This window comes from Ambystoma mexicanum, chromosome 6p, assembly GCF_040938575.1.
Source record: "Ambystoma mexicanum isolate Mex_15411 chromosome 6p, UKY_AmexF1_1, whole genome shotgun sequence".
Lineage (NCBI taxonomy): Eukaryota > Metazoa > Chordata > Amphibia > Caudata > Ambystomatidae > Ambystoma > Ambystoma mexicanum.
Window position 1 is genome coordinate 1,036,653,536 of NC_090935.1, and position 24,627 is coordinate 1,036,678,162.

At 51.7% G+C, this 24,627-nt stretch overlaps 1 protein-coding gene across 3 annotated transcripts in view; it reads left to right on the forward strand.

Annotated features, from left to right (window-relative positions):
- AUH (AU RNA binding methylglutaconyl-CoA hydratase) overlaps window positions 1-24,627 on the forward strand; it is a 1,015,770-nt gene that overhangs the window by 907,610 nt on the left and 83,533 nt on the right. The gene's annotated exons all lie outside the window — the stretch shown is intronic.

The following is a 24,627-nucleotide window of genomic DNA, read 5'->3' on the forward strand; positions in this document are numbered from 1 at the left end:
TATGGGAAGCGGGTCAATGCAGAGAGGCCTTTAATGTTCCCCTATATTACAGTCAGAATTTCAATATTCATCAGACCATTTAGCTCCACCTCATGGTCTGGAGGGTCCAGCATTTACCTCTATGTGGTCCCTTGTCATTCAACAGCTGATGCAAAAAGCAATCAACCATGAAGAAAAAACAAAGACGAGTATTGCACACAAAGCGGTGGCAAGAAACAGTATTTCTCTGACTTCACTGGTGACAGAGCATATATCAAAGGGGGTATGCAGAGTGACACTACAGTGGGCAACTTCAAATGCCTTTTTCACATTGTTAAACGCTACTTCCAGAACGTGACAATCTCACGGTGTACCTGTTATTATTTCCACTTCCTTGCAATAATCTTGTTTTTATATCTCCTTTGAATCTATCTCTACCCATTCTTGCTCAAACTGAAAATGTAGTCTTCCCACAATTGTATCTTCTGCTGGCCAGTATACTGTAGAAGTCTCATTTCTCTCTGTTAGAAAAACATTGCTAACCACAGAAGGCAAAGACTCTAATTCCACACAGATGTTATTCCCTTGAAAAAACAATCTACCCTGTACGGTGACATTTGTTGCAAAGCCATCCCAACATATTCTGTTTGCCACTGATACCACCTGTAACTTTCTAAGACATTGTAACTGGAGAGGCTGAAACTGAAGTCTCTCCAGTTTTCTGAAGGGTCAGAAACTCCAAATTGATCCAATACCCAACCACAGGTCAGGTGTTGTCCATCGGCAAAACGTTAAACTATTGAGCCAGATGTCCATTGGGTTGCACCTCCAACACATCACAATGAGTTATCCATTCCCTGTTGCAGCCTGCTCAGGGATCTACTACGAATTTGCTTGTTGGTGCCCATGTTCTATCCACTGGACTTTCACTTGCAAGGTGCATGCACGCCTTTCACATCTCCATCTCATGTACTTCCACATGTCCCTCCACGGCCATACATATTCTGGAATTTTACAGTCATTTCCAAGGATTCTCAGCAAACTGTGATGGTGCATGACTTCTCTGATACTTATTAATATACTGTTCAGGAAGTCTTGCACTTCTGTACACGCTCTGTTTCACTACAGACTTGTTCCTGTTGACACCACTTCACGGACCAGCAGGGTCATTACTTCTCTGGTGATTGCACTTATAGTTCCAATGATGTGTAGCTCACCAATAATGGCATCTGTGTTGGTGCCCAACAGGTCACTTAACAATTGCCCTTGATAGACACTCCAGGCTGCAAGGGCTGTAGATGCACCCTCCTAAACTCCAGCTGTCAATTCTTTCATGCCCCTCCAGGGGAATAAAACTTTTCTTCTCCAGCGTGGGGTCTGGCATGGATTCACATGCTCATGAATATTCCCCATCGTCAGGCTGGGAATCCTCGGTAAAGGAAAAAAAAAATCAGTTTCAATTTTGTTTCTGAACTGTCTTTCTACTAATAACCAATCACTGGTCTCTGGGTCATACTGCCCCCAGCCAGTGACTGCCCTCTACCTAAGCCCCTCCTCTGGCAGCCATCGTCAGCTTTTTACCGCACGTTCAAGTGTTGGGAGTCCTCGTGCTTAGCTCTCAAGCTTTACTTTGTATTACGTTTTTTCAAAGAGTTTACTCCTATTTTTTGGCCAAATCGAGCCTCAAGCTCCACCGTTTCATCTTCCGATCAACGGGGACCCGTTTCGTAAATCTCTACGCCCCTCAAGGGCGAATTTTCATCGAATTTCACTTCTTGGAGGATTCCAGAAGATCTTGGAGGCCTACCCCTCGTGGTCATGGCCGAAGACAAAGGAGACTCGACACCTCTGTTGAGGATCTGCCCAGGATGTGGACTACAGAATGTCTTCAAAGAGGATGGGCACTCACAGTGCCTCTATTGCCTGCACGCAGATAGATCACACGTCGAGGAGGCCTGTGCGTTCTGCAAGGACAAGTCCTCCCGTACTATGAAGGAGCGCCACAAGCGACTCGCTGACTGGCTGGAGTCGAAGAGTCCGGCGGCAGGTGAGCCCCCTCAACGTACTTCTCCGAAAAGAAAATCCAAGCAGTCTTCTAAGACCGTTGAGGGCGCTCCGGCGACGGGGGCCCAACATGAGGCATAGCACCGCGAGTCCGCGGGCACCGGGAGTGCCATTGGTACGGGCTCCTCGGCTGCCAGACCGTGTGTAACATCACCAACGCCGTCAACCACGAACCAACTCTCCGACTCGATGAAAAGGAAACCGGACAACCCGGGTAAGCTTCTGGAGAAGGCTTGGTCGGTTCTGATGGAGAAAGCCAAGGAGGAGCGAGGCAGTGGCCCTCCCTCCACGATGAAGGCCTCAGGCCCGCCTAAGGTCACGAAGGCCCAGATTCACCAGGTTAAGGCTTCGATTGAGGCAGTGGTGGCGTCCCTGGTGAAGACCGCAGAGGTGGTCCCAGTGGAAACGACCCTCAAGCCTAGAGTTTCCCTGCCCAGCCGGAGGGAATCTTCTTTCACGCCCATCGATGAGACCCCCAGGAAGCCCCTGGGTGAGAAAAGGGGGGGCACGGTAGTCCTACCAGACTCGGATATCTCCACCGAGTATGAGCTTTCAGGACTCAAGACGGTTCTTGACAAGCGATTCGCCAAGGTCAGGACCTACGGGAAGGACCCCGACGAGGCGAACGTGGAAAGCGACAGGGGGATGGTGAGGAGCAGCAGATCGACGAAGAGCTAGAGGACTCTACTCCGCTGCCGACGCTACTGTCGCAACTGCTGCCTCCACCGACGGACCGGTCGGAGGACTTCTTGTTAGCCTTGCACACGCTGTGCACAGAAATAAGGACAAGGTTGCCCTTGCCTGCGGCAGATGACCCAGCGGCGCCTGGAGCGTTAGAGAGCCCACCATCCAAGCGAAGGTGGATCCATCCTCCCCCGCCCTTCCATCCTTCACCTCCATCCCCTCCACCGAGGGACGAGACGGGGACAGAGACAGAGACAGCGACAACGCGGACGGATGACGGCGGCAATGACGGAACAGATCTCCCGTGGCCCCATCCCCGGGCTTCCCCTCCTGACGAACTTGGCTTGTTTCACGCCATGATCGCCAGGGCCTCAGAGCTCTTCCAGCTATTCCCCGAAGAGCAGAAGAAGGAGGAATTCCTTTATCAAAGACGAGAGGCCAAGAGGAAAACCGTACTCAGTCCTGCTGTTGGACGACATCTGGGACAAGGGACTTCCCCTTCTGAAGAACCCGTCCAGGGCCCCTGCGAAGAGAGACCTGTATGAGAAAAAGTACTGAGTCCCAGATTCCGCTCCTATGTGCCTCAGGGCCCAGCCGTCTCTGGGCTCGGTAGTCTCTGCGGCAGACCAGAAGAAATTGGCAGGGGCGCCGGCATTGACTTCCACTTCCCCGCCAGACTGTAAGGGGAAAAAGCTGGACGCCATGGGACGTCGGGTCATCTCGTCGGCAGCGATGACCATTAAGGCGGCCAATGCTCTCGCTATCGTGGCCCGCTACGATAGGGAGCTGTGGTTTAAAATCGCCCCCTCCTGGACTTCCTCCCGGATGACAAGAGAGCGGAGGCCCTCAAAATCCTGCAGGAGGGCGAGGTGGCTTCTGACCACGCCATCACAGTAGCCACAGCCTTCGCCGACACTGGTTTTCACCAGATGGGTGCGGTTGGCTCAGGGCCACTGATTTCCGTCGGGACATAGACCAGGGTACTGGACATGCCCTTCGACGGGAACAACCTGTTCGGCAAGGCAGTGGACGAGTCACTTCAGGCCATCAAGGCGGACACCGAGACGGCCCATGCCTTGGGCACGCTCCATCAGCAACTGCCGTCCTTTCGGACCTCCTCCGGAGGCAAGTCTCAAGGTGCCTCCAAAGGATTCGGCAGCAGCTCTTTGTTGTACTGTCAGGCGCCCATTCTTTGTTGCAGGACGCCTGCAGAGGCCGCAGAACGTCGTCGTCACCAGGGTGCCCAAGGTGACAAGGCCTCGGCGAAGCAGGACTGAACCGGCTGTGACATCGGGGTCCCCACCCAAGCACCCTGGTGGGAAGCCGGCTGGCGAACTTCGACGTGTGGAAATCCATCTCCACCGACCGTTGGGAGCTGGATGCCCTGGCCCACGGGCACTCTCTGGAGTTCCAAAGGCAGTGTTCCCACTTTCCACCGGTGGCCAGGAAAGAAAACCACTTTCCACAGCTACTTCTGGAGGTACGAGCGATGCTGGAAAAAGGCGTGATAGAGCTCCCGAGTATACTCGCTGTACTTCCTCGTCCGAAAGAAGACCGCCAGTTGGCAGCCCATCCTAGATGGCCACCGCCTCAACAAATCCATAAAATCCCAGAAATTCTGAATGGTCACCCTTCAGCACGTGCTGGGACAGCTGGAAGAAGGGGACTTCCTGTTGTCACTGGACCTGGAGGATGCTTACTTCCATATCCCCATACGCAAGGGACTTTGAACATTTCTGCGCTTCGTGGTCCAAGGGCGGCACTATCAGTTCAAGGCACTGCCCTTCGGTTTAAGTCAGTGCCAAGGGTCTTCACCAAGTGCCTGGCGCTGGTGGTGGAACGGCTGTGCCTGCAGGGGATCCACGTCTACCCCTATCTGGACGATTGGTTCATCCGAGCGAAGTCAAGGGAACTCGCTGTCGACCACACAGCGAGGACCGTCCGCCTGCTCACGGAACTGGGGTTCTCGTTAAACTATGCAAAGTCCTGCTTGGTGCCATCGCAGGATGCCCTGTTCCTGGGAGCCAGGATCAACACGTGGCGCGGCTGCCTTCACCATTGGAGGAGACGATAAAGGCCATCCTGGACAAGGTACAACGGCTGTTCACCATGGAAGTTGCCAAGGTGAGGTCCATCAAGTCCCTGCTCGGCATGATGTCATCATGCATCTACCTCGTATGGCTGTACAGGTTGCAGATGCGGCCGCTGCAAGAGTTCCTCGACGACCCGTTGGATGCAAGTGGCAGGAAGCTTCGAGGACAAGATCACCCCCAACAAGACTTTGCCTCCCTGGAGGGATGGGGCGTGCACACCAGAGATCTCCACGCAAGAGGCCTTTGGCTCCCGGAGGAGAGGGAACTGCACATCAATGTCCTGGAGCTCCGGGCCATAATCTGCGCACTCAGGTCCTTCCTTCCATCCCTCAAGGGCAAGGTGGTACAGGTCTTCACCAACAGCACCACCACGATGTTCTACATCCGGAAGCAGGGGGGCACCAGATCCCTGGATCTCTCCAAGGAAGTGCAATATCTGTGGCACTGGGCCATCGCCCAAGGGATGTTCCTGGTACCCTTTCACCTGGCAGGAGTGAAGAACACCGTTGCCGACTCACTCAGCAGGTAGCTGCGCTCTTGCCACGAGTGGGAGCTTCGGCAAGATCAGGTAGATCTCCTATTCCGACGATGGGTCAATCCCCAGAATGATCTGTTTACGCGACGGCGGTGAACACCAAGTGCCGGAGGTTCGCCAGCAGGTTTCCCCAGCCGGGGAGCTTGAAGACGCATTCTCCTTTCCATGGGACGGCCTGTTCCTCTGTGCATGCCCACCGTTGCTGTTGCTTCTGCGACTCATCAGTCAACTCAGACGGTCCCGGTGCAGGATGATCCTCGTCGCACCGGCATGGCGAGACAGATATGGTTCCCTGACCTTCTGGACATGTCACGGTCCCCTCTAGTCAAGCTGTCCACTGACGCAGATCTTCTCTCCAGGGAAGGAGGCAAGATCCTGCATCACGACCCAGGATCGCTGAACCTGCAGGCCTAGCTCCTGCAGCACTAGAGTTCGGAGGCTACGATATCCCGGCGGACTGCAAGGAGGTACTTGCTAAGGCCAGGGCTTCCTCGACTCTTAAGTGCTATGGACATAAATGGAAGAGGACACAGAAGATCAACCCTCTACGGATTACGGCCCCTCAAATGCTGCTGTACTTGCTGTCGCTGGCCAAGGCGGGGCTGGGGCATGCCTCCATCAAAATTAATCTGGTGGCTATCTCCCGCTACACCAGAATTCTGGGCAGTCGTTGCTGTGGTCCCACCGCCTGGTGAAGGAGTTCATGAAAGGACTGTTCTGCTCGTTCCCGCCGGTGAAGGCCCCGGCCCTGGCATGGGAGCTCAACGTGGTGCTGACCAGGCTCATGGGTCCGCCATTCGAGCCTTTGCATTCGGCACCGCTGAAATGTCTATCGTGGAAGACAGTGTTTCTTGTGGCCATCACTTCCGCATAACGAGTGGGAGAGATCCAGGCCCTCTGCTGCAAGCCCCCGTACCTGACATTCCACGAGATGAGGGTAGTGCTGAGGATGCACCCCTCCTTCATGCCCAAGGTGCTGTCAGACTTCCATCTCACCGAGCCCTTGGTGTTACCTGTTTTCTTCCCGTCACCTTCATCGCCGGAAGAGAGGACTTTGCACTAGCTGGATGTGGCTAGAGCGCTGAAGTTCAATGTGGACCTCACGGAGAGTTTTCGGAAGACATCACAGCTGTTTGTGAACTTTGGCCCTGTGAACCAATGGAAGGCCCTTTCCAAGGCTTACATTTCCAGATGGCTCTCCAGCTGCATCATGCACTGTCACCGGTTGGCAAACCGACTTGCCTGGCCGTACGAGCGCCCATTCGACCAGAGCGATTGCTGCTACTACGGCGTTCCTGTCTGGTATGCCCCTGCTGGACATCTGCAGGGCTGCTATGTGGAGGCTGATGCACACCTTCACGAAATTCTACTGCATCGACCAGGATTCCAGGGAGGAGTCCAGATTCGACCAAGCCGTGCTGCACAACCTGCTCGCTTGAAGGTGAGCCTGGTGAGGAGGTAAGAAATGCTTAATGTTGAGTTGTTGAAATGCTTAATGTTGAGCCTTGCCACCTCCTGTGGTTATGCAATTGTGTACTATTATGTATTATTGTATTCATGAGCATGTGAATCCATGCCAGACCCCGTGCTGGAGAAGTTATTTACCTGTAACTGTTGTTCTCCAGCATGGGTCTGGCATGGATTCACATGCAAACCCTCCCTCCAACCCCTCTGCGCCTCTTCTCTTGGTCCTACTGACAATTTACGTGCTACCAAATCTGAAGATGGCTGCCAGAGGAGGGGCTTGGATAGAGGGCAGTCATTGGATGGGGGCAGTATGACCCAGAGACCAGTGATTGGTCATTAGTAGAAAGACAGTTCAGAAACGAAACTGAAACTGATTTTTATTTTCTTTACCGAGGATTCCCAGCCTGACGACTGGGAATATTCATGAGCATGTGAATCCATGCCAGACCCATGCTGGAGAACAACAGTTACAGGTAAGCTCTGGCAGCTCTTTCAGAGCGATTGGGGAACTGACAAGTAGCCTGAAAGATGGAGATAGTGAGAAAACCACTGGTAAACAAAGATACATTGATAACAACATATCAGAACTCCAACATGTCTATCTAATGAGCTGTATCATGCCATAATGATTGTAAGATGACCCTACTGTCATTGTGAAACTCTGGGACGTTCAATTGTTATATTGGCAAATTACGTGTGTTGTATTGGAGCAAACCTTATCAGTTATGGTTTTCCTAAAACTGAAAGAGATTATCTGAAAACAGAACAATTCTAAAGTGTGGTTCACGCTTGTTTCCATCTCCTGTTTACCTATACTGTACTTTCCCATGACACCCTCTTTGTGAAATTCCTGTGGAAAATCTATTGCTCTATAAATCACATCTTTCTCCAGCATGGGGTCTGGCATGGATTCACATGCTCATGAATATTCCCCGTCGTCAGGCTGGGAATCCTCGGTAAAGAAAAAACCAGTATCAGTTTCGTTTCTGATCTGTCTTTCGTAGTAATAACCAATCACTGGTCTCTGCGTCATACTGACCACAGCCAATGACTGCCCTCTACCTAAGCACCGCCTCTGGCAGCCATCTTCAGATTTTTACCGCACGTTCATGTGTTGGGATCCTCGTGCTATTGCTCTCGAGCGTTAGTGCTATTTTTCGCGCTTTTTTCACAAAAAACTTCGATTCTTTCGGTCAAAAGAGCCTCAAGCTCCACCGATCCTACATCCGATCAACGGGGACCCGTGTCGGATTCATCTGTGCCCCTCAAGGGTGAAGATTTCGTCGAGCTACACTTCGGAGGAATCCAGAAGCTTCTCAGGCCCGGTCTCGGAGATGGCCCAGGAGAAGGGAAGCTCGACGCCCGGAAAGCTGTTCAGGGTCTGCCCTGGATGCCAGCTGCAGAACGTCTTCAAGGAGGACGAACACTCTTTCTGCCTTTACTGCCTTCATGAGGACAAGACGCACGTGGAGAAGGACTGTGCGTTTTGCGGCAACATGTCGGAACGGACCATGAAGGACCGCCATCAACGTCTCGCCAACTGGCTGGAGGGTAAGAGCCCGTCTGGCGAGAAGAAGAAGAAATCCGAGCGGTCTTCTAAGACCTTTGAGGGCGCCCCGGCGACGGGGGCCCAACATAAGGCCAAGCACCGCGAGTCCGCTGGCACCGGGAGCGCCGAACGGTCGGGCTCTACGGGCGCCAGGCAGGGCGCACCCTCCCCGGCACCATCAACCACGAGCCAACGCTCTGGGTCGGGTAAGAGGAAGGCCGAGCACCCGGCGAAGCTCCTGGAGAGGCCCCGGTCGAGCTCTAAGGCAGAGGAGGAGCGTGGCAGTGCCCCCTCCCTCAAGGATAAGGCGGTGAGCGCACCTAAGGTGGTGAAGGCCTTGATCCATCCGACCAAGCCCTCTATCGAAACGGTCGCGGCGGCCCTGGCTCAGCCTGTGGTGGCTGCACCAGTGGTGGCGACCTCAGGGCCCAGAATCTCCCTGCCTCCTCGGAGGGAGTCTTCCTTTGTGCCCATCGATAGGACCCCCGTGAAACCCTCCGTGGGGAAGAAGAAGGGGGGCAGGGCGTCGTCGGAGATTCGGCCTCAACCTCAGAAGAGGAGCTGATCGAGGTCTTAAGCCACGGCCTAGGCGTGGAAGAAGGCCAGCCCGTCGGAATGGACCCCGACGCAGGTGACGACGACGACATCGTCGAGGATACCGACGGGGCCCCTGCTCGCCCGTCGGATTCCCCTCTGCCAGCGCCGCAAGACAACTCGGCGGCCATTTTGTTGGCCATACAGTCCTTATGCTCCGAGATAAGGACGAGGCTACCGTTACCGACGGAGGAACCTCTCCCGTCGGGGGATCCAGAACCGGGACCTTCTGGTGTTCCCCCTACCAAGAAAAGAAGGATCCATCCACCACCTCCTTTTCAACCGTCGCGCCCCTTCCAGCCCTCCCCCCCGTCCACCCGAGGGGATGATACGGGGACTGACACGGCAGCGACGGGTACGGACGACGAGGCATACGACGAGGATTTTCTGTCGTCGCCTCCCACCAGGGCTTCTCCGCCCGACGAGATCGGATCTTTCCACTCCATGATCTCCAGGGCTTCCGAGCTTTTCCAACTCTGCCCTGAGGAGAAGAAAAAGGAAGGCTTCCTTTATCAGCGGCGCGAGGCCAAGAGGAAGACGGTCCTCGCAGTGCCTCTGTTGGACGACATTTGGGATGAGGGCCTTTCCCTCCTCAAGAACCCTTCCACGACGCCAGCTAGAAGAGACCGGTACGAGAAAAAGTACCGGGTCCCGGACACGGCCCCCCTATGCCTCCGGGCGCAGCCTACCCCGGACTCCGTCGTCTCCGCGGCAGCCAGGAAGAAAGCGGGGGGGGGTGCGGCCTCCACATCGACTTCCCCGCCGGACGGCGAGGGAAAGAAATTGGATGCTATGGGACGTAGAGTCATCTCGTCGGCAGCGACGACGATTAAAGCGGCCAACGCCTTGGCTATCGTGGCCCGCTACGACAGGGAGCTCTGGTACAAGATAGCTCCCCTGCTGGATTTTCTGCCGGACGACAAGAGGGCGGAGGCCCCTGAGATCCTGCAGGAAGGTGAGGTGGCCTCGGACCACGCCATCACCGTGGCAACGGACATCGCCGACACCGGGTTCCGCCAGCTGGGCAACGGCGTTTGCCTTCGACGTCGTGGATGGCTCAAAGCTACGGACTTCCGGCAGGACGTCCAGACCAGAGTCCTGGACATGCCCTTCGACGGGAACAACCTGTTTGGGAAGACAGTGGACGATTCCCTTCAGGCCATCAAGGCGGATACTGAGACGGCCCGGGCCCTTGGAGTCCTGCAACGACGGACGCCCTTTCGGAGCGGCGGAGGCAAGGGCGCCTCCAAAGGTTCCAGCGGCGGTTTCGCTTCCTACCGTCAAGCGGCCCGCTCGTCGTCGCAAGAGGCCTACAGAGGACGAGGCAAGTCTAGCGGACCCCGCCGTCGTCGCCAAGGAGGTCAAGGCGGCAAGGCCGCGTCCAAGCAGGACTGAACCGGCCGTGGGGTCGGGCCCCCACCGAAGCACCCCGGTGGGAGGCCGGCTGGCGGGCTTCGTCAGCGTGTGGGAGTCCATCTCCACCGACCGTTGGGTGCTGGACGCCCTGGCCCGGGGCCACGCGCTCGAGTTTCAAAGAAGGTGCCCGCGCGTCCCCCCCGTGGCCAGGAAAGAACATTCACGTCCCTCAACTTCTCCTGGAGGTAAAGGCGATGCTCAGAAAGGGCGCCATCGAACTCGTCCCAAAGAGGCTTCGGGGCTCCGGAGTCTACTCGAGATACTTCCTCGTGAAGAAGAAGACGGGAGGATGGCGCCCCATCCTAGACCTGCGACGTCTGAACAAGGTCATCAAGGCGCAGAAGTTCCGGATGGTCACCCTCCAGCACGTCCTGGGTCAGCTGGAGGAAGGAGACTTCCTATCGTCGTTGGATTTGGAGGATGCCTACTTCCACATTCCCATCCTAAAGGGGCACCGCAAATTCCTCAGATTCGTGGTCCAAGGGCGTCATTACCAGTTCAAAGCCCTTCCCTTCGGACTATGGTCGGCACCCAGGGTATTCACCAAGTGCCTCGCACCGGTGGCGGCGCAGCTGCGCCGCGAGGGGATTCACGTCTACCCCTACCTGGATGACTGGCTCATCCGCGCCAAGACGAGGGAGCTCGCCGTGGTCCACACGGCAAGGACCGTCCAACTCCTCACGGACCTGGGATTCTCCGTGAACTACGCCAAATCCCACCTGGTGCCCGCGCAAGTCGCACTGTTTCTGGGAGCCAGGCTCGACACAGTGTCCCTTCTGGCCTCCCCGTCGGAGGAGAGGACCAGGGCCATCTTGGGCAAGGTGCAACGGATGTTGGTGGCCGACGCGGCCAAAGTGAGGTCCATCAAGTCCCTCCTCGGGATGATGTCTTCCTGCATCTACCTCATTCCCATGTGCAGGCTCCGGATGCGCCCGTTGCAAGAATTCCTGGATGCGCGCTGGATCCAGACGACGGGCAGCTTCGAGGAAAGGATCAAGCTCGACGAGAGTTTCCGACGAGCGATACGGTGGTGGGGCACCCGCGCGCATCTGACGGCGGGCATGGACTTCCAGACCCCAGCCCACCAGGAGACTGTGACCACGGATGCCTCCCTGGAAGGGTGGGGAGCGCACACCGAAAATCTGCACGCAAGGGGACTCTGGCTCCCGACGGAGAAGTCCCTGCATATCAACGTCCTGGAGCTCCGTGCAGTGTTTTGGGCCCTCAGGTCCTTCCTTCCGTCCCTCAAGGGCAAGGTGGTGAGGATCTTCACCGACAACACCACCACCATGTTTTACATCAGGAAACAGGGCGGAACCAGGTCCCCAGCGCTGTCCAAGGAGGCGCAGGACCTGTGGCATTGGGCCGTTGCCCAAGGGATTTTTCTGGTGCCGTTTCATCTGGCAGGGATAAAAAACACCATCGCCGACTCACTCAGCAGGGAGCTGCGCTCGTGCCACGAGTGGGAACTACGGCAGGATCTGGTGGATCGCCTCTTCCGACGGTGGGGCACACCCCAGATCGACCTGTTCGCGACGGCGACGAACACCAAGTGCCGGAGGTTCGCCAGCAGGTTTCCCCAGACGAGGAGCATGGGCGATGCTTTCTCGTTCCCCTGGGAGGGCCTGTTCCTCTACGCGTTCCCTCCCTTGCCTCTGCTAATCCGGCTCGTCAACCAGCTCAAGAGGTCACGGTGCAGGATGATCCTCGTCGCACCTGCGTGGCCGAGGCAGATATGGTTCCCGGACCTTCTGGACTTGTCAGCGTCCCCGCCGATCAAGCTGCCGGCGGACGCGGATCTACTCTCCAGGGAAGGAGGCGCCATCCTCCACCACGACCCGAAGTCGCTGAACTTGCAGGCCTGGCTCCTGCAGCGCTAGAGTTTGGAGGATACGACATACCGGCCGATTGCAGAGAGGTTCTTGCAAAGGCCAGGGCGTCCTCGACTCTTAAATGCTACGGACACAAATGGAAGAGGTTCTCTGTCTGGTGCCACGCACAGAAGATTAACCCTCTACGGATTACGGCCCCCCAAGTACTGCCGTACCTGCTGACGCTGGCCAAAGCTGGTCTGGCACACGCGTCCATCAAGATTCATCTTGCTGCGATCTCCCGATACACCAGAACCACGGGGCGGACGTCCTTGTGGTCTCATCGTCTGGTGAAAGAGTTCATGAAGGGACTGTTCAGATCGTTCCCGCCGGTGAAGGCTCCGGCCCCGGCGTGGGAGCTCAACGTGGTGCTGACCAAGCTCATGGGACCTCCGTTCGAGCCTCTGCACTCGGCCCCGTTGAAGTTTCTATCGTGGAAAACAGCTTTTCTTGTGGCCATCACCTCCGCACGACGAGTGGGAGAGATCCAGGCCCTTTCCTGCAAGGCCCCGTACTTGACTTTCCACGACACGAGGGTAGTGCTCAGGACGCACCCCTCCTTCATGCCCAAGGTACCGTCGGACTTCCATCTCAACGAACCCTTGGTGTTACCTGTGTTCTTCCCGTCGCCTTCGTCGCCGGCTGAGAGGACTTTGCACTCGCTGGATGTAGCTAGAGCGCTGAAGTTCTACGTGGACCGCACGAAGGGTTTTCGGAAGACGTCACAACTCTTTGTGAACTTTGGACCTGTCAATCAGGGGAAGGCTCTCTCGAAGGCTTCCATCTCCAGATGGCTCTCCGGCTGTATCATGTGCTGTCACCGGTTGGCAAACCGACCGCTGCCTGGCCGTCCGAGAGCCCATTCCACCAGAGCGATCGCAGCTACCACGGCGTTCCTATCTGGTGTGCCCCTGCTGGACATATGCAGGGCTGCTACGTGGAGGTCGACGCACACCTTCACGAAATTCTACTGCGTCGACCGGGATTCCAGGGAGGAGTCCAGGGTCGGCCAAGCAGTGCTGCGCAACCTGTTCGCCTGAGGTGAGCCTGGTGAGGAGGTAAGATGCTTAATGTTGAGTTGATGTGATGCTTAATGTTGAGCCTTTGCCACCTCCCGTGGTTGTGCATGTGTGTACTGCTATGTATTCTTTATTCATGAGCATGTGAATCCATGCCAGACCCCATGCTGGAGAAGGAACAAGTTACTTACCTGTAACTGTTGTTCTCCAGCATGGGTCTGGCATGGATTCACATGCGAACCCTCCCGCCTACCCCTCTGCGGCTCTTCACTTGGTCATACTGCCACTTCACGTGCTTCCAAATCTGAAGATGGCTGCCAGAGGCGGTGCTTAGGTAGAGGGCAGTCATTGGCTGTGGTCAATATGACGCAGAGACCAGTGATTGGTTATTACTACGAAAGACAGATCAGAAACGAAACTGATACTGGTTTTTTCTTTACCGAGGATTCCCAGCCTGACGACGGGGAATATTCATGAGCATGTGAATCCATGCCAGACCCATGCTGGAGAACAACAGTTACAGGTAAGTAACTTGTTCCTTGTCAAAACGTTGACCTGTGGTATTTGCCACGTTGGTGTAGACAGTCATTTTTCATCCAGGCGATCTCCCCTCCGCCCCCATTTCCCATCTACAAAACTCAGAAAAGAAAAACATTAGTAAGGCTAGTCAGAGAAATGTGTCCGCTCAGGAAAGACAAGATCATTCAGGGCAGCAGGAGTTGATATAGGTAAAGCTTTACTTCAGACTGCAGGGGCTGGCAGGAAGGCTCACCATTCTGCAGTGTGTGCCCACATGTAACTGAGATCCAGTTCGAAATTGATTGACACGAATATGGAACATGACCTGGTTGTCATTTATAACACAGCTATGATGCTACATGAGCCCTAGTCACTACATGAGAAAGGTTGAACTTCCTCGCAGGTCCCTGGTGGGAACTGGTTTACATGTTTTGAAGGGGAGAAAGCCATTTAGAGTAGTAAATACACAGCCCCAAAGTGACTTGATTCATAACAGTCCCACTATTAATTGTTCTGGTGGTGCAACGCGATTGTAGTGGGAGAGGTGGTACCAGGTGGCCAACTCTCCCACTTTAACAGCAGAATTAGTGGTCAGCATTTCCTGGTATGTTTCATGCCACTCTGGTTAACATTCAGACTTTCATGGATAACCCTTTATCAAGATGAAATCCCTAGACTGCAAAGAACGGCATGCTTTAGTTGGCTCCCGAGCGTGACCAGAAGGTCCAGCAGGGATCCTTCCAGACCTCGGGGGAATGGACATACTTGGGTGAAAGCCAGAGCCAGCCCTGTCCTGGAGTGGGGATGGGAAGTCGGGCAACCCACCTAGTCCCTGAAACTTCGTCAGGCACCTTGAATGTTAATGTGTGTATCACCCCATGTCACACAAAGCCTCCCAGTACTGCTTCTCGCATGAGTTCTCTTTGTAGTTTTTAGGTCAGCAACTTCCAGAATGTACCTGGGCAGAACCAAGATACCCAAGACTAGAACCAGGCAAATGGAATTGAGAACAGAAATGGAATGGACTGGGGGTTTTATTGCCAAACAGCGATGAGACGTCCAGCACCCAACCTGCCAACTCCAGAAAGACCCCAGTCAAATGGTTGGGCAATAGAAAACAGATTGAGAATGAAAAGGGGCTGCAGGGTAGCAGGAGAGGCCCAGAAATCCTCCACAACTGAATTGGAGGCAGAACCTGTGGGCACATGAAGAAAGCCACATGGAAAATGAGCAGCCTGAGCACCTGGCTGCTAAACTGCAGATTGGGCTTGAAATGGGCCAGAGTTGAAGGGAGTTTTGAAAGATCTGCACCTGTGTAACCCAGACCATTCTGGAAAGTATAGCCCCTGATTAGCTCACAGAGACAGGTGAGCGCTGGAACCAGTGGAAGGGGGTGGCCAAGATAGAACCAGAAAGAGAACAGTATTAAAGGAGAGGGATAAGAGACAGAGTGAGGCCTCTCGGGTTGGGGTCAGAGGTGAGGAGGCAGACTGAGAAACCAGGCAGAGGTTGAATGGTGCAGTGGAGTGCTGAAGAGTTGTTGGTGGAAGTGGTGCAGAGTGCAGGTGAGCTATTTGCTATGAGACAGCAGTACATGTTGAGTTCAGACTAGCGAGGGGTGCTCAAAAGGTGAGTGGGAAATAGGGAAAGAATCATAGAGAGAGAATGTGAGACGTTTAGGGGGAATTTGAGAGTGAGCGTGCATTATTGGAGGGTGTGGAGGGAGTGCAAGGTGGTAGTGGAAGTAGTGGTGAATTTGGAGTGAAGCAAAATGAGGGAAGAGGTAGCTGGAGAAAGTGTGGTAAGAGTAAACCACAGATGCATTGTTAGGAGACGGAGTGTGGAAAGGGTGAGGAGGACAGTAAACTGACCTTGTCTGGGCAAGTGGGTAAGGACGCCAATCAGCCTGGGTTGTGAGACCTATGAGAGCAATGTATTACCCCAGTCGGGGAATGTGGCATTTGGGAGTGCCCTAGTTCCTATCCCCTCCCCAAGTTGCCTGTACGTTTCTTGTCAGTGCCACTTTGGATCACCCCATGCATGCTGGCGAGTTTTTCTCTTTTTTTGTAGGCCCATTCAGAGGAAGCTAAATTCCAGGCAGAACATCCATCCACCCGCGCTGCATGTCAGTTAACCAGTAGATGAGACCAACGAGTGCGAGAATATGAATGATACACTGGAGAGCCAGTGTACTCACCAGGAATGCTGCACACTGCTTCCTGAGATCGGCAGAGTCTTGCTGACACTTGTGCCAACACTGAGACAGACAAGACCACGCAGACTTGCTGTGGAGCAACTATCATATTCAAACAAGGACTATCGCCTGATTTGAACTTCTCCGTAACGTGGCCTCCTAACCGGAAGTAGAAATCTCTATAATTTGGGTCGTTGTTGATGCACTCTGAGAGTTCCACATGGAAGAAAGGAGCAGAGCGTAGCCCACGTTTTTAGCCATTGACTGTTGTAATGCCTCCAAGGTGGATAACACGGGGTAAGATTGGTTGTGGCCAGAGGTCCTGTTGGAATATAAGGGAGGGTATAAAAAGAGTGACGGGTAGCAGGAAGTTGTGGGTTGTTCTAGTGAGGCCGGAGGAGCAGATGGTGGCAGACCAAGAGATGTGCAGGAGGATTTACGGTGAGATGGAGTGTGGAGGAGTTTGAAGGAAAAGGTGAGGTATTCATTGGTGAGAGCAAGTGATACTGTGTGGTATATGCTTAGTGAGTGAGAGTGTTAGTGTAGAGAAACTGGTAAATTCTTGGCCAAGTGAAAGGATGTCGTCTGTGGGAAAAGGTGTGGGCGGAGTGCAGGGTGTGGAAGAGGGAGGGGGGAGTAGGATCGAATAATAATGGTGGAGTCAGAAAGTTGAAGGAAAACAAGAGACATTGGAGGAATAGATGGAAGAAGCACTAGGAGGGGAGGATCCAACTTTCTGGCCCTCTGATTTACAAGTGAAATTTCGAGCAATCAGCATCTCAGTGCACAGGTGAAAACTCACACTGTGCCACGCTTCTGCTGAACAATTTATCTTGGATTTTGGTCCATGTTCCATGTTGATGCTCACCCAAATAGCGTGCACTGTCCTGCATAGAACCTCAACTGGAGTCTGAACTGTACAAACATCTGCCTTTTGTAGTAATCTAAAACCAGGTATCTAGGACAGAATATGGGAAAATGGACCCTCAAATCTCATTGGCACAATCCGTTAGTCAACAGCTGTACAAAAGGAGGCTCATGACTTCTAAACTGTGTTTGGTGGGGGATTAGGATGGTATTTTAGTGAGAGAGTATTGCTATATTCAGTAGTGCAGCAGAATGAGATTCAGAAATGCAGACTGTGTTGGTCAAGCCAAAAGAGAAAAACATGGAAAAGAGTAGCTTGACCAGTTAAGCCAGGCCTTGTGGGAAACTAGGTTAAAGGGTCAGGCTAAATTAGACTTAATGAAAACCTCCTCCCAATGACTCTTGGTGGTCAAACCTTGATGTATTTAGAGCTAAGCCAGCTATAGCTCCGGTCCAGACTCGTGGGAGTTAGGACACCAGACCATCCACAGCTATGTGTGTTCCTGAGCCATTTGTGACTTGTGTTGTCAGAAATGGGATCCCACAGACCCTGACACAGCAGTCAGCCCAGAACAAGGACGAGACATCCAAAACCTGGGATGCCTGGATGACTGCCCATACTGGGCTTTGGTAAGGAGAGGTGTGGTAGATAGGGGTGCAATTAGTATTCCTTAGCCTGATTTTGGGGATCATGAGGAATCGAATAAGAAATTACTCGTGATTGAGATAAAACCACACCCAGTGGAGGAACCCAGCAGAAGTTTTAGAGGCCTGAGAAAAGACGAGTGTGCTAAATCTAGCATCATCATCACTGATTCTCGTTATGTATCCAGGGAACAACAGAAGCTACCTGACTCTGACCCTGGGGGTGGCTATCTGCAGGAGGACCACGCAGGGGAGATAAAACTCCAGGGAGACAGAAAAATACTGAATCTGAATAATCCTTCAGCTGTAATTCTTAATGACACCCATGTGCCTTTGCAACATTCATGTATGGCGTATTGTTATGTAGATAGAGAATTCCTGGGTCTTGAAGGCCAAGAACATTATTTATCCCCTCGCCCCCTTGTATAGTACTGAGATGAGGAAGAGGGATGGAGTAATGAGAATAACCAGAAGCGGTAAGCCAACGCCGCATTCTTGTCTTTGGAAAATGCTAACCAATACCGGGACATATAAAACTGACACAGCTGAGCAAAACGCGAGAGAGAAAAGCAGACTGCTGCTGAATCCAACTTGTTCTGATGCTGGTTGGGACACCGGAGGCAAGCAATCTGCAGGACGCAGCACGTAGGCCGAAAAGAACGGCGTGCGGAGAAACCGAGCCAAGAGAAGTTCACTGCATTATTGCCATGGGCTGCTGGAGCTGCCAAAAGCAGTCAAAGATAAAGCGGGAGCCAAGCGGCTTACGGGACGCACTTCCATTCAGTGGGCTGAGAGCAAAGAAGACGGTGAGATGCGTGGAAGACCGGTAATCTCCAGTGGGAGCGAGTGGGACACCAGGGTGCTTCAAGGCGAATGCTGCATACCGTTGACAGCCCGAGAGAGCCTAATTTAAGGAATTGGAATAGTTAATAGGAACATTAAGAAACTGTCGGTGACTCAGTACTTGAAAAACATTTCCTGGATGCAAGAGAGAGTGAATGGAGAACAGAAATGCCCTGTAGAATAGTGTACCAGGCAAACAGGAGTCTGGGACTTGCACCCATGGAAGGACATAAAAAGCCCTGGTATGAAAGTAAACCAGGCAGAGTGCGCATCTGCGACCCGCACCCAAGTGCGATACCCTGTCAGGAGAGTAAACCAGGGGTAAGAATAGAAGTGAGAAAGTCAGGGGTAAAACCCCTCTGTCCTAAAATAGTGAAACCGTGGCCATCAATACAAAAAGGGAAGAACAATACCTCTTTGAAAGATAATTGAGACCCATAGAAGAAGAGAAGTAATAAAGCTGCAAGTACCCTGACAGGAGAGTATACCAGGGGTAGGCAATGGATTGAGAAGCCTATGGGTCCAATCCCCTCCTTGAAATTGTGGAGCAGTGAAAATTAATGGATAATGGAAGGAGCATACCCATTTAAGGATAACTGAGAGCCAGAGAGTGAGATTGACACGTTCAAAAGAACTTTCTGCTTAAGGGAGACGCCGCCCCCCTTGAAACTGTTAAGTAAGACATTGTATGAAAAGTGAAACGCAGGGGACATGTTTGTACCCCTGTGAAGCAGTGGAACACTTTAGGCTCTTACCGGAAGTACCGGATAGTCAGTGTAAGACCCACAGAAACATATAGCAAGGGAGGATCCCTTTTCCTAGTGGAACTTTATTTCTTTTCTGCATCTTTTAGCTTTGTTTTGGAACTTTGAAAGAAAGATATAAGTGTATATCTTACGGAAATCCTTGAGTTGCACTTTGTTTTGAGTTTAGAGTAAAAGGGTCAGTTTAGTATTTCTGGACACAGGACGGGGGTGCTTTTTGGTTGAATATCCTGACATAGACAGCCATTTGTTTTTTGAGGCAGGGAAACCCCTCGTAGAGTTGGGGCGAAGTAGGATTTTCTCCCAACCCTATTTCATATTAATAAAATTCTATGATCAAAAGCATAATGCCACTGTGTCCGACTCTTACTCTTGATCCCTTACATTAACCAGTGGAGAAGGCTTCAGACAAGTGGATGAAAGCTATCCGGACTACTGGGGCATACATCTTTCAGACAGTGGAAGGAATCAACTAGTTTGGAAGAAGACTAAGACCTACTCCTAACCCTTCCTATCGTGGGACCAAAATATTGACTGCTCGAGACCTCACAAAAATTGATTACATCTTGCAAACCCTCATTGAGAGCCAACTGAACATAAGACATCAACACCAGGGAACTCTGGTGTTCTTAAAAGGTGCAATGGTGGAGAGATAAGAGCAACTAGCAGTACCACCAGATATTCTACAAAAGAAGAGCAGAGCCTGATGTTTTAAATTAATTTGTAAGAGTAGCTGAGATGGCAGGAGGGCACCGCAAATGGTGGAGCAAATGTATCGCCCCATTACTAACCAGGGAACCACACCAAGCCTTCCTAGCACTAAATCCTGATGGATTTCCCTGATGAAAAAACAGATCTCCTCGAAAGTCGAGAATATTTGTATTTGTATTTATTTGAAGAACAAGGATATCAATTTTGATCAGAAATGACTATCAATAACACATCTAAATTGGCAGAAGCATTCCCATGAAGGGTGCCTGAACAATAGCATAAAGATGAGAACCAGTCATGAGCCAGTTTGCGGGTGTAAAAAGAGAATTAGGACATAAACCAGGTACAAAACAAACAGAAACAAAATGTATGTATACGAAACAGGCGACTCACAAAGGTAACATTGACCTAAGAGGGCAAGTGCTTTAAAATAAAGAGGAGTACAAATTACATCTAAATAATTACATTATTAAACGTCACTGCAGGCAATGGTGGGAGCAGGTAAGGAGGATGTAGGAGAGGGAGAGGGATGTCCCTCTTTAGCAATTAAGTGAAATTGAAGTCCCATTTTGAAGAGATGCATGGTTGGGCTGGCTTAAATTGTTAATGGCAGTGGGTTCCAGTGGAACAGGGCAAGTGGGAAGAAAGAGGAAGCAAGAAGAGGCACAAGGAGGGCATGGAACAGTGAAGTTTAGTGCAGAGGAGGATCGGAGGGGAGCGTGACATAGAATCCGACTAGTACTGAGGAACAAGTCCTTCGATAGCTTTGTAGACTATGAAAATGAACTTGAAAACAGTGACTGTGCATGGAGATCCAACGAGCATGTTGTCAGAAGGTAGTAGTAGTGGAGGATCTGGGTGGGTTATAGAGAGTGCAAAGGTGAGGACTCTCTTTATAGAGGGAGAAAGAAGTAGAGGGGAAAGCAAGCGCTAGGTTTGAGTAGTGGTCCAGTTTGCTCAGCACACGAGTGGGGATTACAGTTTTTGTAGACTGCTTTTCCTAATGTTGAGGAGGTTACTAGGGGCAGCAGAGGCAGTGGTAGTGAAGAATTGATGCAGATGTAGATCGCTATCGTAGGGGAGGGATGGCATTGGGATGGCATTGGGAGCTTGGAGAAAGATGACTCTGTTTTTGAAGAGTTCAGCATGAGGCAGCAGAGAGCCATCCTGTGATGAATTACAATGAGACATTTCATCTGTACTGAGATGGCTGGGATGAAGCAGGGAAATTATACAAATATTTGATTTTCATCAGCAAAAAGGTGATACTGAAAGCCTAAGAATGACATAAGTCTTCAGATATAGAGGGCATAGAGGTAGGGGGAGAGATGGTGGACCAAAGGAAGGTTGGAAAGGGGAGAAAGGAGAGATGTGAGAGTGACAAATTGTAGAGATTATAGAGGAAAAGGAGAACACAAAGCTATTAGCAGAAAGGGAGGAGGCAAAGAATATTGTCTTGGGTGGTGTGAGCAAAGATTGGCGGGTAGATTAACGTTTGCAGGGTTGGTTTTGAATGAAGGAGATTAGGTTTGTGAAGTAGGAGTATTTGGCCGAGTCCAGCGCAGAGGTTAGGGCAGCAAGGGATTTTTTGTTAGCTAGGAGTGGGGAAGAAATCTGTAATTTGTGCCAGCATTATAGGTTACTGTGCATGTTTGTTTTGAGAGTCTGAAGACAGGGACAGGAAGGTGTGAATGCGCAAGCAGGATAGTAGTGGTCAAATTGAGTCCTAAGGGCTTACTGAAAGTTTGAGAAAGCACAGCCAATGAAAGAGGTATGCATAGGGGAAGGAGCCTGGAGAGAAGACCTCACATCAAGAAAAGGTGCAAGTGGGTCCTGCCTTAATTTCTACTTTGTCATTGGAGATGGGAGATGAGGATTAGAAGGTAAAGGGACTGAGATGTTAAAAGGAAAGATAGAGTGAGCAGATGGAAAGAGGTCAGTGGAGGAGAAACATTTGGAGACGAGAAGGACAAGGTCAAGAGACTCCCCACTAGAGTGAGTAGCGTGGTCATTTAGGGAGTAGAGAGAGTAGTCAGATAGGATTTTAGTTCAAGGCAGGTGGTTTAAGAGGGCTTTGGGAAAATTAAAGACATACCACTATGACAATGGGAATGTCTGTAGGAAGTGACTCAAGTAGAAGGCTCCGATCAGGGAAGGAGTTGAGGACCATGCAGTCGATAGAAAGCCATAACAGTGAAAGAAGTAGGAGGGAGGAGTTGAACAGGGGCATATTTAAAAGAGAAAGAGTTGATGTTAGAGAGGGGCAGTGTTGAGAGCTTTTTGATAAGGAATCAGATACCACCCATCTTACCAACAGGTCTGGGGTACAGGGAGACCTTAGCAGAGTCAGTGTGTAGAGCTGCTAGCGTAGCAGTCGTAGTGGAGATCCAGGCTTCTGTGATAGCAAAACTGAGGGTAAGAGTTGAAATGGTCAGTGATGTAGGAAGACTTGTTTCAGAGGGATTGTGCATTCCAGAAGCCCAGAGTGAAAGTGTGATAGGTGGTGGGGGAGAGGAGCAGATTTTTTGTGATGGGCATGGGGGGTAGATAAGGTTGCAGATCCTGGAAACACAGGAGCATCCTATTTCAGGGCTGTGGGTGCTGGGGGGAAGGAGGAAGATGGGGATGTCAAAGACTGATGCAGAAGTTACACCAAGTTGAGGCTGAGGTCTATGAGAAAAGGGAAGGAGAAGAATGAGCAGAAGGAGGTATGGGTCAAAATCGAGAGTCATGATGGAGGGTAGAAGAATTAGGCAAGTGAAGACAGTGTGGAAAGGGTCTAGCCCAAGACACATGGAGGGTAAGTGGGTTGGAGAAGACGGGAAGTTGTGGATGGCTAGATGAGAAGAAGCAGGTGTAAGTTCTGTGTTGGAATAGAATGGGTTTATAGGTAGGGCCCCTCAGATGGTGCACAGCGTGCTCTGGCAAAGCAGGATGTGGTCAAGGAAAATAAAGCTATTAGAAAACAAACCTCCAAACAGTCACATGTCTCTTTGGAAGCCCGAAACAGTGTTCCAGATGGTTTCCACACTTGTAGGCAGACTCCTGGGTGTTTTAGGCCCAGTGAGCTTTGTTTTGTTAGCAGAACCCCTCCTATGGCGCACAAAGTCCTCTGCATTTCTGTATGCTTTCAGTATCTCAGCCCTCAGAAACAGATGTATGGTTACATATTGGTGCTATCTGGCCTATCTGCATTTCTGCATGTTTCTAGTGTGTCGGCACTCGGAAGCAGCTAGCATGTAGAGCTATGAAATCATTTGTTCTGTCTGCAACACTTGCGCCTTCATCAACGGGAAACGGGACACAGCAAAGGCTGATAGACAAACCCCTGGAAGAAGTAAGAGATGCTGGTGCTGGAACAATTTTTAGACTCCCTTCCTCCGTACCTCTAAAATGTTATCTGGCAATTACATGAGCCCACTTTGGAAGAAGCCATCCAAACTGCGAATGCCCACCAGAGAGCAATTTGTGTTTGAGAATCCAATAGTTTCCTGAGAACATCTCTCAACACAAAAGTAGCCATGCGAGGAAAAAACAAACGTTCAAGGATCATAAGGCTGGGGTCACTAGTCCTGACATCCAGGGAACCAAGACCCTAATCAACGATGCCAGTAGACTTGCAAAGCCCCAGCAGGTCCACCATGTCCATTGCCGATTAGTTGGTATGTCTGTGAAAAAGGAGGGCATCTAGATTCTGTCCAGAAAAATAAAATAAAAGAAGAGCCTATGGAAATCAATTTTCTCCTCCCTCAGTAATAACTTGCCCAACCAACGGGAGACCCCATCCGGTGGATCCTGATCCAAACCTGACCCAGGATATCTAGTCGCTCTATTCATCGAAGAAGAGGGGTTGCCAGACCCGGGTGCTTGGGCGGTCTCCCCTACCAGAGAAAAACAATCAACAAATCCACATTCATACAGAAGTCCAAGGTCTCATGTCGGAAAACCTAGTACAGATTGTCTGCGTCTACCCACAGGCCAGAATATCATTGACAGCTAAGGGCCAAGAGACAGAGATGCCAAGGATTGTTATGGCCCAACTACCAGAGGAAGTTTTACCAGGCACAGATTTTCCACTATTCAGCAAGTGTCTCAAGGCGGTCTAATGGTCCAGTGAAATTTCCTGTGGATGGGGGAACCATTCGGCTAATGATCAGAGACATGGGGAGAGCTCTAAGGAAAAGGTGGAGGTGTGCAACAAGGCAGAGAACTTGACATTGTCAGAATGGAAGAGGAATATCCAGAGCCAGGTCTACCTCTGTTGGCAGCAGAAAGGGTTCAAACTGCTATGTTTCCTCCTTGTGACCATTATCTCCTCCAATGCCTCTTAAAACAGATACTCACCAGTGTTTCTCTTTTTGCTCCAGATACCCCACTTGAAAGAGGACCAGGGTGACCAGTATCTGAGACATGAAGAAACATGTGAAAATGTATCACCCTCATTAAAGAGTCAAACAATTCTGCCAAGTGACTGAGGAAAATCCTGTGCAGGGCAGAGCAGTGTGTGGTGGGGAGAGAGAGGGACACACACACACACACACTAAAAAGGAGGCGATGAGCAGACCCAGCAGCTCTGAAAACAACGTGGTCAAGCTTGAAGGCTCCAGTGGGAAACCACCTGTTGGAGTGAGCCACAAAACCACCAGGGAAAGTGTCTGAGACTTGCCAACACCATCTGGTAGGCAGGCCCTGAAAACTCAAACATTTCTAGCGAGCTCTGTGTTCCACCATTACGTAGTGAATGGCTGCAGAGCCAGTGGGCTTGGCTTAAGCCCCTTTTGAAAGCTTAACCTCACACATATACGCCCCACGA